The following is a 14,176-nucleotide window of genomic DNA, read 5'->3' as shown; positions in this document are numbered from 1 at the left end:
ACATTTGAAAATTTCGTTCTAGGACATTTGGTTTGAGCGCAATCATTAAACTTAATTAAAAAAGTCATTTAAGCCTTTTCACAGTGAGATCTATGCGATATGGCCGAGAAATGTAATTTTGATGTTAACTCCCAAACCGCTGCGCAGAAGTCAACCAAACTTCACCCATTAGTGTATTGTATCACAATCTAGTAATTACATGTGGAAATTTGGTTCTAGGACATTTGATTTGAGCGCAATCCTCAAACTTAGGTCAAAAAAGCCATTTAAGCCTTTTCACAGTGAGATCTATGCGATATGGCCGAGAAATGTAATTTTGATGTTAACTCCCAAACCGCTGCGCAGAAGTCAACCAAACTTCACCCAATAGTGTATTGTATCACAATCTAGTAGTTACATTTGAAAATTTTGTTCTAGGACATTTTGTTTGAGCGCAATCATCAAACTTAATTAAAAAAGTCATTTAAGCCTTTTCACAATGAGATCTATGCGATATGGCCTAGAAATGTAATTTTGATGTTAACTCCCAAACCGCTGCGCAGAAGTCAACCAAACTTCACCCATTAGTGTATTGTATCACAATCTAGTAGTTACATGTGGAAATTTGGTTCTAGGACATTTGATTTGAGCGCAATCCTCAAACTTAGGTCAAAAAAGCCATTTAAGCCTTTTCACAGTGAGATCTATGCGATATGGCCGAGAAATGTAATTTTGATGTTAACTCCCAAACCGCTGCGCAGAAGTCAACCCAACTTCACCCAATAGTGTATTGTATCACATTCTAGTAGTTACATTTGAAAATTTCGTTCTAGGACATTTGGTTTGAGCGCAATCATTAAACTTAGGTCAAAAAAGCCATTTAAGCCTTTTCACAGTGAGATCTATGCGATATGGCCGAGAAATGTAATTTTGATGTTAACTCCCAAACCGCTGCGCAGAAGTCAACTAAACTTCACCCAATAGTGTATTGTATCACATTCTAGTAGTTACATTTGAAAATTTCGTTCTAGGACATTTGGTTTGAGCGCAATCATTAAACTTAATTAAAAAAGTCATTTAAGCCTTTTCACAGTGATATCTATGCGATATGGCCGAGAAATGTAATTTTGATGTTAACTCCCAAACCGCTGCGCAGAAGTCAACCAAACTTCACCCATTAGTGTATTGTATCACAATCTAGTAATTACATGTGGAAATTTGGTTCTAGGACATTTGATTTGAGCGCAATCCTCAAACTTAGGTCAAAAAAGCCATTTAAGCCTTTTCACAGTGAGATCTATGCGATATGGCCGAGAAATGTAATTTTGATGTTAACTCCCAAACCGCTGCGCAGAAGTCAACCAAACTTCACCCAATAGTGTATTGTATCACAATCTAGTAGTTACATTTGAAAATTTTGTTCTAGGACATTTTGTTTGAACGCAATCATCAAACTTAATTAAAAAAGTCATTTAAGCCTTTTCACAGTGAGATCTATGCGATATGGCCGAGAAATGTAATTTTGATGTTAACTCCCAAACCGCTGCGCAGAAGTCAACCAAACTTCACCCATTAGTGTATTGTATCACAATCTAGTAGTTACATGTGGAAATTTGGTTATTGGACATTTGATTTGAGCGCAATCCTCAAACTTAGGTCAAAAAAGCCATTTAAGCCTTTTCACAGTGAGATCTATGCGATATGGCCGAGAAATGTAATTTTGATGTTAACTCCCAAACCGCTGCGCAGAAGTCAACCAAACTTCACCCAATAGTGTATTGTATCACATTCTAGTAGTTACATTTGAAAATTTCGTTCTAGGACATTTGGTTTGAGCGCAATCATTAAACTTAGGTCAAAAAAGCCATTTAAGCCTTTTCACAGTGAGATCTATGCGATATGGCAAAGAAATGTAATTTTGATGTTAACTCCCAAACCGCTGCGCAGAAGTCAACTAAACTTCACCCAATAGTGTATTGTATCACATTCTAGTAGTTACATTTGAAAATTTCGTTCTAGGACATTTGGTTTGAGCGCAATCATTAAACTTAATTAAAAAAGTCATTTAAGCCTTTTCACAGTGAGATCTATGCGATATGGCCGAGAAATGTAATTTTGATGTTAACTCCCAAACCGCTGCGCAGAAGTCAACCAAACTTCACCCATTAGTGTATTGTATCACAATCTAGTAATTACATGTGGAAATTTGGTTCTAGGACTTTTGATTTGAGCGCAATCCTCAAACTTAGGTCAAAAAAGCCATTTAAGCCTTTTCACAGTGAGATCTATGCGATATGGCCGAGAAATGTAATTTTGATGTTAACTCCCAAACCGCTGCGCAGAAGTCAACCAAACTTCACCCAATAGTGTATTTTATCACAATCTAGTAGTTACATTTGGAAATTTAGTTCTAGGACATTTGATTTGAGCGCAATCTTCAAACTTAATTAAAAAAAGTCATTTAAGCCTTTTCACAGTGAGATCTATGCGATATGGCCGAGAAATGTAATTTTGATGTTCACTCCCAAACCGCTGCGCAGAAGTCAACCAAACTTCACCCATTAGTGTATTGTATCACAATCTAGTAGTTACATGTGGAAATTTGGTTCTAGGACATTTGATTTGAGCGCAATCCTCAAACTTAGGTCAAAAAATCCATTTAAGCCTTTTTTACAGTGAGATCTATGCGATATGGCCGAGAAATGTAATTTTGATGTTAACTCCCAAACCGCTGCGCAGAAGTCAACCAAACTTCACCCAATAGTGTATTGTATCAAAATCTAGTAGTTACATTTGAAAATTTTGTTCTAGGACATTTTGTTTGAGCGCAATCATCAAACTTAATTAAAAAAGTCATTTAAGCCTTTTCACAGTGAGATCTATGCGATATGGCCGAGAAATGTAATTTTGATGTTAACTCCCAAACCGCTGCGCAGAAGTCAACCAAACTTCACCCATTAGTGTATTGTATCACAATCTAGTAGTTACATGTGGAAATTTGGTTCTAGGACATTTGATTTGAGCGCAATCCTCAAACTTAGGTCAAAAAAGCCATTTAAGCCTTTTCACAGTGAGATCTATGCGATATGGCCGAGAAATGTAATTTTGATGTTAACTCCCAAACCGCTGCGCAGAAGTCAACCAAACTTCACCCAATAGTGTATTGTATCACATTCTAGTAGTTACATTTGAAAATTTCGTTCTAGGACATTTGGTTTGAGCGCAATCATTAAACTTAGGTCAAAAAAGCCATTTAAGCCTTTTCACAGTGAGATCTATGCGATATGGCCGAGAAATGTAATTTTGATGTTAACTCCCAAACCGCTGCGCAGAAGTCAACTAAACTTCACCCAATAGTGTATTGTATCACATTCTAGTAGTTACATTTGAAAATTTCGTTCTAGGACATTTGGTTTGAGCGCAATCATTAAACTTAATTAAAAAAGTCATTTAAGCCTTTTCACAGTGAGATCTATGCGATATGGCCGAGAAATGTAATTTTGATGTTAACTCCCAAACCGCTGCGCAGAAGTCAACCAAACTTCACCCATTAGTGTATTGTATCACAATCTAGTAATTACATGTGGAAATTTGGTTCTAGGACATTTGATTTGAGCGCAATCCTCAAACTTAGGTCAAAAAAGCCATTTAAGCCTTTTCACAGTGAGATCTATGCGATATGGCCGAGAAATGTAATTTTGATGTTAACTCCCAAACCGCTGCGCAGAAGTCAACCAAACTTCACCCAATAGTGTATTGTATCACAATCTAGTAGTTACATTTGAAAATTTTGTTCTAGGACATTTTGTTTGAACGCAATCATCAAACTTAATTAAAAAAGTCATTTAAGCCTTTTCACAGTGAGATCTATGCGATATGGCCGAGAAATGTAATTTTGATGTTAACTCCCAAACCGCTGCGCAGAAGTCAACCAAACTTCACCCATTAGTGTATTGTATCACAATCTAGTAGTTACATGTGGAAATTTGGTTATTGGACATTTGATTTGAGCGCAATCCTCAAACTTAGGTCAAAAAAGCCATTTAAGCCTTTTCACAGTGAGATCTATGCGATATGGCCGAGAAATGTAATTTTGATGTTAACTCCCAAACCGCTGCGCAGAAGTCAACCAAACTTCACCCATTAGTGTATTGTATCACAATCTAGTAGTTACATGTGGAAATTTGGTTCTAGGACATTTGATTTGAGCGCAATCCTCAAACTTAGGTCAAAAAAGCCATTTAAGCCTTTTCACAGTGAGATCTATGCGATATGGCCGAGAAATGTAATTTTGATGTTAACTCCCAAACCGCTGCGCAGAAGTCAACCAAACTTCACCCATTAGTGTATTGTATCACAATCTAGTAATTACATGTGGAAATTTGGTTCTAGGACTTTTGATTTGAGCGCAATCCTCAAACTTAGGTCAAAAAAGCCATTTAGCCTTTTCACAGTGAGATCTATGCGATATGGCCGAGAAATGTAATGTTGATGTTAACTCCCAAACCGCTGCGCAGAAGTCAACCAAACTTCACCCAATAGTGTATTGTATCACAATCTAGTAGTTACATTTGAAAATTTTGTTCTAGGACATTTTGTTTGAACGCAATCATCAAACTTAATTAAAAAAGTCATTTAAGCCTTTTCACAGTGAGATCTATGCGATATGGCCGAGAAATGTAATTTTGATGTTAACTCCCCAACCGCTGCGCAGAAGTCAACTAAACTTCACCCAATAGTGTATTGTATCACATTCTAGTAGTTACATTTGAAAATTTCGTTCTAGGACATTTGGTTTGAGCGCAATCATTAAACTTAATTAAAAAAGTCATTTAAGCCTTTTCACAGTGAGATCTATGCGATATGGCCGAGAAATGTAATTTTGATAACTCCCAAACCGCTTCGCAGAAGTCAACCAAACTTCACCCATTAGTGTATTGTATCACAATCTAGTAGTTACATGTGGAAATTTGGTTCTAGGACATTTGATTTGAGCGCAATCCTCAAACTTAGGTCAAAAAAGCCATTTAAGCCTTTTCACAGTGAGATCTATGCGATATGGCCGAGAAATGTAATTTTGATGTTAACTCCCAAACCGCTGCGCAGAAGTCAACCAAACTTCACCCAATAGTGTATTGTATCACATTCTAGTAGTTACATTTGAAAATTTTGTTCTAGGACATTTTGTTTGAACGCAATCATCAAACTTAATTAAAAAAGTCATTTAAGCCTTTTCACAGTGAGATCTATGCGATATGGCCGAGAATTGTAATTTTGATGTTAACTCCCAAACCGCTGCGCAGAAGTCAACCCAACTTCACCCAATAGTGTATTGTATCACATTCTAGTAGTTACATTTGAAAATTTCGTTCTAGGACATTTGGTTTGAGCGCAATCATTAAACTTAGGTCAAAAAAGCCATTTAAGCCTTTTCACAGTGAGATCTATGCGATATGGCCGAGAAATGTAATTTTGATGTTAACTCCCAAACCGCTGCGCAGAAGTCAACTAAACTTCACCCAATAGTGTATTGTATCACATTCTAGTAGTTACATTTGAAAATTTCGTTCTAGGACATTTGGTTTGAGCGCAATCATTAAACTTAATTAAAAAAGTCATTTAAGCCTTTTCACAGTGATATCTATGCGATATGGCCGAGAAATGTAATTTTGATGTTAACTCCCAAACCGCTGCGCAGAAGTCAACCAAACTTCACCCATTAGTGTATTGTATCACAATCTAGTAATTACATGTGGAAATTTGGTTCTAGGACATTTGATTTGAGCGCAATCCTCAAACTTAGGTCAAAAAAGCCATTTAAGCCTTTTCACAGTGAGATCTATGCGATATGGCCGAGAAATGTAATTTTGATGTTAACTCCCAAACCGCTGCGCAGAAGTCAACCAAACTTCACCCAATAGTGTATTGTATCACAATCTAGTAGTTACATTTGAAAATTTTGTTCTAGGACATTTTGTTTGAACGCAATCATCAAACTTAATTAAAAAAGTCATTTAAGCCTTTTCACAGTGAGATCTATGCGATATGGCCGAGAAATGTAATTTTGATGTTAACTCCCAAACCGCTGCGCAGAAGTCAACCAAACTTCACCCATTAGTGTATTGTATCACAATCTAGTAGTTACATGTGGAAATTTGGTTATTGGACATTTGATTTGAGCGCAATCCTCAAACTTAGGTCAAAAAAGCCATTTAAGCCTTTTCACAGTGAGATCTATGCGATATGGCCGAGAAATGTAATTTTGATGTTAACTCCCAAACCGCTGCGCAGAAGTCAACCAAACTTCACCCAATAGTGTATTGTATCACATTCTAGTAGTTACATTTGAAAATTTCGTTCTAGGACATTTGGTTTGAGCGCAATCATTAAACTTAGGTCAAAAAAGCCATTTAAGCCTTTTCACAGTGAGATCTATGCGATATGGCAAAGAAATGTAATTTTGATGTTAACTCCCAAACCGCTGCGCAGAAGTCAACTAAACTTCACCCAATAGTGTATTGTATCACATTCTAGTAGTTACATTTGAAAATTTCGTTCTAGGACATTTGGTTTGAGCGCAATCATTAAACTTAATTAAAAAAGTCATTTAAGCCTTTTCACAGTGAGATCTATGCGATATGGCCGAGAAATGTAATTTTGATGTTAACTCCCAAACCGCTGCGCAGAAGTCAACCAAACTTCACCCATTAGTGTATTGTATCACAATCTAGTAATTACATGTGGAAATTTGGTTCTAGGACTTTTGATTTGAGCGCAATCCTCAAACTTAGGTCAAAAAAGCCATTTAAGCCTTTTCACAGTGAGATCTATGCGATATGGCCGAGAAATGTAATTTTGATGTTAACTCCCAAACCGCTGCGCAGAAGTCAACCAAACTTCACCCAATAGTGTATTTTATCACAATCTAGTAGTTACATTTGGAAATTTAGTTCTAGGACATTTGATTTGAGCGCAATCTTCAAACTTAATTAAAAAAAGTCATTTAAGCCTTTTCACAGTGAGATCTATGCGATATGGCCGAGAAATGTAATTTTGATGTTCACTCCCAAACCGCTGCGCAGAAGTCAACCAAACTTCACCCATTAGTGTATTGTATCACAATCTAGTAGTTACATGTGGAAATTTGGTTCTAGGACATTTGATTTGAGCGCAATCCTCAAACTTAGGTCAAAAAATCCATTTAAGCCTTTTTTACAGTGAGATCTATGCGATATGGCCGAGAAATGTAATTTTGATGTTAACTCCCAAACCGCTGCGCAGAAGTTAACCAAACTTCACCCAATAGTGTATTGTATCACAATCTAGTAGTTACATTTGAAAATTTTGTTCTAGGACATTTTGTTTGAGCGCAATCATCAAACTTAATTAAAAAAGTCATTTAAGCCTTTTCACAGTGAGATCTATGCGATATGGCCGAGAAATGTAATTTTGATGTTAACTCCCAAACCGCTGCGCAGAAGTCAACCAAACTTCACCCATTAGTGTATTGTATCACAATCTAGTAGTTACATGTGGAAATTTGGTTCTAGGACATTTGATTTGAGCGCAATCCTCAAACTTAGGTCAAAAAAGCCATTTAAGCCTTTTCACAGTGAGATCTATGCGATATGGCCGAGAAATGTAATTTTGATGTTAACTCCCAAACCGCTGCGCAGAAGTCAACCAAACTTCACCCAATAGTGTATTGTATCACATTCTAGTAGTTACATTTGAAAATTTCGTTCTAGGACATTTGGTTTGAGCGCAATCATTAAACTTAGGTCAAAAAAGCCATTTAAGCCTTTTCACAGTGAGATCTATGCGATATGGCCGAGAAATGTAATTTTGATGTTAACTCCCAAACCGCTGCGCAGAAGTCAACTAAACTTCACCCAATAGTGTATTGTATCACATTCTAGTAGTTACATTTGAAAATTTCGTTCTAGGACATTTGGTTTGAGCGCAATCATTAAACTTAATTAAAAAAGTCATTTAAGCCTTTTCACAGTGAGATCTATGCGATATGGCCGAGAAATGTAATTTTGATGTTAACTCCCAAACCGCTGCGCAGAAGTCAACCAAACTTCACCCATTAGTGTATTGTATCACAATCTAGTAATTACATGTGGAAATTTGGTTCTAGGACATTTGATTTGAGCGCAATCCTCAAACTTAGGTCAAAAAAGCCATTTAAGCCTTTTCACAGTGAGATCTATGCGATATGGCCGAGAAATGTAATTTTGATGTTAACTCCCAAACCGCTGCGCAGAAGTCAACCAAACTTCACCCAATAGTGTATTGTATCACAATCTAGTAGTTACATTTGAAAATTTTGTTCTAGGACATTTTGTTTGAACGCAATCATCAAACTTAATTAAAAAAGTCATTTAAGCCTTTTCACAGTGAGATCTATGCGATATGGCCGAGAAATGTAATTTTGATGTTAACTCCCAAACCGCTGCGCAGAAGTCAACCAAACTTCACCCATTAGTGTATTGTATCACAATCTAGTAGTTACATGTGGAAATTTGGTTATTGGACATTTGATTTGAGCGCAATCCTCAAACTTAGGTCAAAAAAGCCATTTAAGCCTTTTCACAGTGAGATCTATGCGATATGGCCGAGAAATGTAATTTTGATGTTAACTCCCAAACCGCTGCGCAGAAGTCAACCAAACTTCACCCATTAGTGTATTGTATCACAATCTAGTAGTTACATGTGGAAATTTGGTTCTAGGACATTTGATTTGAGCGCAATCCTCAAACTTAGGTCAAAAAAGCCATTTAAGCCTTTTCACAGTGAGATCTATGCGATATGGCCGAGAAATGTAATTTTGATGTTAACTCCCAAACCGCTGCGCAGAAGTCAACCAAACTTCACCCATTAGTGTATTGTATCACAATCTAGTAATTACATGTGGAAATTTGGTTCTAGGACTTTTGATTTGAGCGCAATCCTCAAACTTAGGTCAAAAAAGCCATTTAGCCTTTTCACAGTGAGATCTATGCGATATGGCCGAGAAATGTAATGTTGATGTTAACTCCCAAACCGCTGCGCAGAAGTCAACCAAACTTCACCCAATAGTGTATTGTATCACAATCTAGTAGTTACATTTGAAAATTTTGTTCTAGGACATTTTGTTTGAACGCAATCATCAAACTTAATTAAAAAAGTCATTTAAGCCTTTTCACAGTGAGATCTATGCGATATGGCCGAGAAATGTAATTTTGATGTTAACTCCCCAACCGCTGCGCAGAAGTCAACTAAACTTCACCCAATAGTGTATTGTATCACATTCTAGTAGTTACATTTGAAAATTTCGTTCTAGGACATTTGGTTTGAGCGCAATCATTAAACTTAATTAAAAAAGTCATTTAAGCCTTTTCACAGTGAGATCTATGCGATATGGCCGAGAAATGTAATTTTGATAACTCCCAAACCGCTTCGCAGAAGTCAACCAAACTTCACCCATTAGTGTATTGTATCACAATCTAGTAGTTACATGTGGAAATTTGGTTCTAGGACATTTGATTTGAGCGCAATCCTCAAACTTAGGTCAAAAAAGCCATTTAAGCCTTTTCACAGTGAGATCTATGCGATATGGCCGAGAAATGTAATTTTGATGTTAACTCCCAAACCGCTGCGCAGAAGTCAACCAAACTTCACCCAATAGTGTATTGTATCACATTCTAGTAGTTACATTTGAAAATTTTGTTCTAGGACATTTTGTTTGAACGCAATCATCAAACTTAATTAAAAAAGTCATTTAAGCCTTTTCACAGTGAGATCTATGCGATATGGCCGAGAATTGTAATTTTGATGTTAACTCCCAAACCGCTGCGCAGAAGTCAACCAAACTTCACCCATTAGTGTATTGTATCACAATCTAGTAGTTACATGTGGAAATTTGGTTATAGGACATTTGGTTTGAGCGCAATCCTCAAACTTAGGTCAAAAAAGCCATTTAAGCCTTTTCACAGTGAGATCTATGCGATATGGCCGAGAAATGTAATTTTGATGTTAACTCCCAAACCGCTGCGCAGAAGTCAACCAAACTTCACCCAATAGTGTATTTTATCACAATCTAGTAGTTACATTTGGAAATTTAGTTCTAGGACATTTGATTTGAGCGCAATCTTCAAACTTAATTAAAAAAAGTCAATTAAGCCTTTTCACAGTGAGATCTATGCGATATGGCCGAGAAATGTAATTTTGATGTTAACTCCCAAACCGCTGCGCAGAAGTCAACCAAACTTCACCCATTAGTGTATTGTATCACAATCTAGTAGTTACATGTGGAAATTTGGTTCTAGGACATTTGATTTGAGCGCAATCCTCAAACTTAGGTCAAAAAAGCCATTTAAGCCTTTTCACAGTGAGATCTATGCGATATGGCCGAGAAATGTAATTTTGATGTTAACTCCCAAACCGCTGCGCAGAAGTCAACCAAACTTCACCCAATAGTGTATTGTATCACAATCTAGTAGTTACATTTGAAAATTTTGTTCTAGGACATTTTGTTTGAGCGCAATCATCAAACTTAATTAAAAAAGTCATTTAAGCCTTTTCACAGTGAGATCTATGCGATATGGCCGAGAAATGTAATTTTGATGTTAACTCCCAAACCGCTGCGCAGAAGTCAACCAAACTTCACCCATTAGTGTATTGTATCACAATCTAGTAGTTACATGTGGAAATTTGGTTCTAGGACATTTGATTTGAGCGCAATCCTCAAACTTAGGTCAAAAAAGCCATTTAAGCCTTTTCACAGTGAGATCTATGCGATATGGCCGAGAAATGTAATTTTGATGTTAACTCCCAAACCGCTGCGCAGAAGTCAACCAAACTTCACCCAATAGTGTATTGTATCACATTCTAGTAGTTACATTTGAAAATTTCGTTCAATGACATTTGGTTTGAGTGCAATTATTAAACTTAGGTCAAAAAAGCCATTTAAGCCTTTTCACAGTGAGATCTATGCGATATGGCCGAGAAATGTAATTTTGATGTTAACTCCCAAACCGCTGCGCAGAAGTCAACCAAACTTCACCCAATAGTGTATTGTATCACAATCTAGTAGTTACATTTGAAAATTTTATTTTAGGAAATTTTGTTTGAGCGCAATCATCAAACTTAATTAAAAAAGTCATTTAAGCCTTTTCACAGTGAGATCTATGCGATATGGCCGAGAAATGTAATTTTGATGTTCACTCCCAAACCGCTGCGCAGAAGTCAACCAAACTTCACCCATTAGTGTATTGTATCACAATCTAGTAGTTACATGTGGAAATTTGGTTCTAGGACATTTGATTTGAGCGCAATCCTCAAACTTAGGTCAAAAAAGCCATTTAAGCCTTTTCACAGTGAGATCTATGCGATATGGCCGAGAAATGTAATTTTGATGTTAACTCCCAAACCGCTGCGCAGAAGTCAACCAAACTTCACCCAATAGTGTATTTTATCACAATCTAGTAGTTACATTTGGAAATTTAGTTCTAGGACATTTGATTTGAGCGCAATCTTCAAACTTAATTAAAAAAAGTCATTTAAGCCTTTTCACAGTGAGATCTATGCGATATGGCCGAGAAATGTAATTTTGATGTTCACTCCCAAACCGCTGCGCAGAAGTCAACCAAACTTCACCCAATAGTGTATTGTATCACAATCTAGTAGTTACATTTGAAAATTTTGTTCTAGGACATTTTGTTTGAGCGCAATCATCAAACTTAATTAAAAAAGTAATTTAAGCCTTTTCACAGTGAGATCTATGCGATATGGCCGAGAAATGTAATTTTGATGTTAACTCCCAAACCGCTGCGCAGAAGTCAACCAAACTTCACCCATTAGTGTATTGTATCACAATCTAGTAGTTACATGTGGAAATTTGGTTCTAGGACATTTGATTTGAGCGCAATCCTCAAACTTAGGTCAAAAAAGCCATTTAAGCCTTTTCACAGTGAGATCTATGCGATATGGCCGAGAAATGTAATTTTGATGTTAACTCCCAAACCGCTGCGCAGAAGTCAACCAAACTTCACCCAATAGTGTATTGTATCACATTCTAGTAGTTACATTTTAAAATTTTGTTCTAGGACATTTTGTTTGAACGCAATCATCAAACTTAATTAAAAAAGTCATTTAAGCCTTTTCACAGTGAGATCTATGCGATATGGCCGAGAAATGTAATTTTGATTTTAACTCCCAAACTGCTGCGCAGAAGTCAACCAAACTTCACCCAATAGTGTATTGTATCACAATCTAGTAGTTACATTTGAAAATTTTGTTCTAGGACATTTTGTTTGAGCGCAATCCTCAAACTTAGGTCAAAAAAGCAATTTAAGCCTTTTCACAGTGAGATCTATGCGATATGGCCGAGAAATGTAATTTTGATGTTAACTCCCAAACCGCTGCGCAGAAGTCAACCAAACTTCACCCAATAGTGTATTGTATCACATTCTAGTAGTTACATTTGAAAATTTCGTTCTAGGACATTTGGTTTGAGCGCAATCATTAAACTTAGGTCAAAAAAGCCATTTAAGCCTTTTCACAGTGAGATCTATGCGATATGGCCGAGAAATGTAATTTTGATGTTAACTCCCAAACCGCTGCGCAGAAGTAAACCAAACTTCACCCATTAGTGTATTGTATCACAATCTAGTAGTTACATGTGGAAATTTGGTTATAGGACATTTGATTTGAGCGCAATCCTCAAACTTAGGTCAAAAAAGCCATTTAAGCCTTTTCACAGTGAGATCTATGCGATATGGCCGAGAAATGTAATTTTGATGTTAACTCCCAAACCGCTGCGCAGAAGTCAACCAAACTTCACCCAATAGTGTATTGTATGACAATCTAGTAGTTACATTTGAAAATTTTGTTCTAGGACATTTTGTTTGAACGCAATCATCAAACTTAATTAAAAAAGTCATTTAAGCCTTTTCACAGTGAGATCTATGCGATATGGCCGAGAAATGTAATTTTGATGTTAACTCCCAAACCGCTGCGCAGAAGTCAACCAAACTTCACCCATTAGTGTATTGTATCACAATCTAGTAGTTACATGTGGAAATTTGGTTATAGGACATTTGATTTGAGCGCAATCCTCAAACTTAGGTCAAAAAAGCCATTTAAGCCTTTTCACAGTGAGATCTATGCGATATGGCCGAGAAATGTAATTTTGATGTTAACTCCCAAACCGCTGCGCAGAAGTCAACCAAACTTCACCCAATAGTGTATTTTATCACAATCTAGTAGTTACATTTGGAAATTTAGTTCTAGGACATTTGATTTGAGCGCAATCTTCAAACTTAATTAAAAAAAGTCATTTAAGCCTTTTCACAGTGAGATCTATGCGATATGGCCGAGAAATGTAATTTTGATGTTCACTCCCAAACCGCTGCGCAGAAGTCAACTAAACTTCACCCAATAGTGTATTGTATCACATTCTAGTAGTTACATTTGAAAATTTCGTTCTAGGACATTTGGTTTGAGCGCAATCATTAAACTTAATTAAAAAAGTCATTTAAGCCTTTTCACAGTGAGATCTATGCGATATGGCCGAGAAATGTAATTTTGATGTTAACTCCCAAACCGCTGCGCAGAAGTCAACCAAACTTCACCCATTAGTGTATTGTATCACAATCTAGTAATTACATGTGGAAATTTGGTTCTAGGACATTTGATTTGAGCGCAATCCTCAAACTTAGGTCAAAAAAGCCATTTAAGCCTTTTCACAGTGAGATCTATGCGATATGGCCGAGAAATGTAATTTTGATGTTAACTCCCAAACCGCTGCGCAGAAGTCAACCAAACTTCACCCAATAGTGTATTGTATCACAATCTAGTAGTTACATTTGAAAATTTTGTTCTAGGACATTTTGTTTGAACGCAATCATCAAACTTAATTAAAAAAGTCATTTAAGCCTTTTCACAGTGAGATCTATGCGATATGGCCGAGAAATGTAATTTTGATGTTAACTCCCAAACCGCTGCGCAGAAGTCAACCAAAATTTACCCATTAGTGTATTGTATCACAATCTAGTAGTTACATGTGGAAATTTGGTTATTGGACATTTGATTTGAGCGCAATCCTCAAACTTAGGTCAAAAAAGCCATTTAAGCCTTTTCACAGTGAGATCTATGCGATATGGCCGAGAAATGTAATTTTGATGTTAACTCCCAAACCGCTGCGCAGAAG

This window comes from Corythoichthys intestinalis, chromosome 19, assembly GCF_030265065.1.
Source record: "Corythoichthys intestinalis isolate RoL2023-P3 chromosome 19, ASM3026506v1, whole genome shotgun sequence".
NCBI classification, from domain to species: domain Eukaryota; kingdom Metazoa; phylum Chordata; class Actinopteri; order Syngnathiformes; family Syngnathidae; genus Corythoichthys; species Corythoichthys intestinalis.
The sequence above is the reverse complement of the archived record's forward strand: the minus strand, read 5'-3'. Positions refer to the sequence as shown.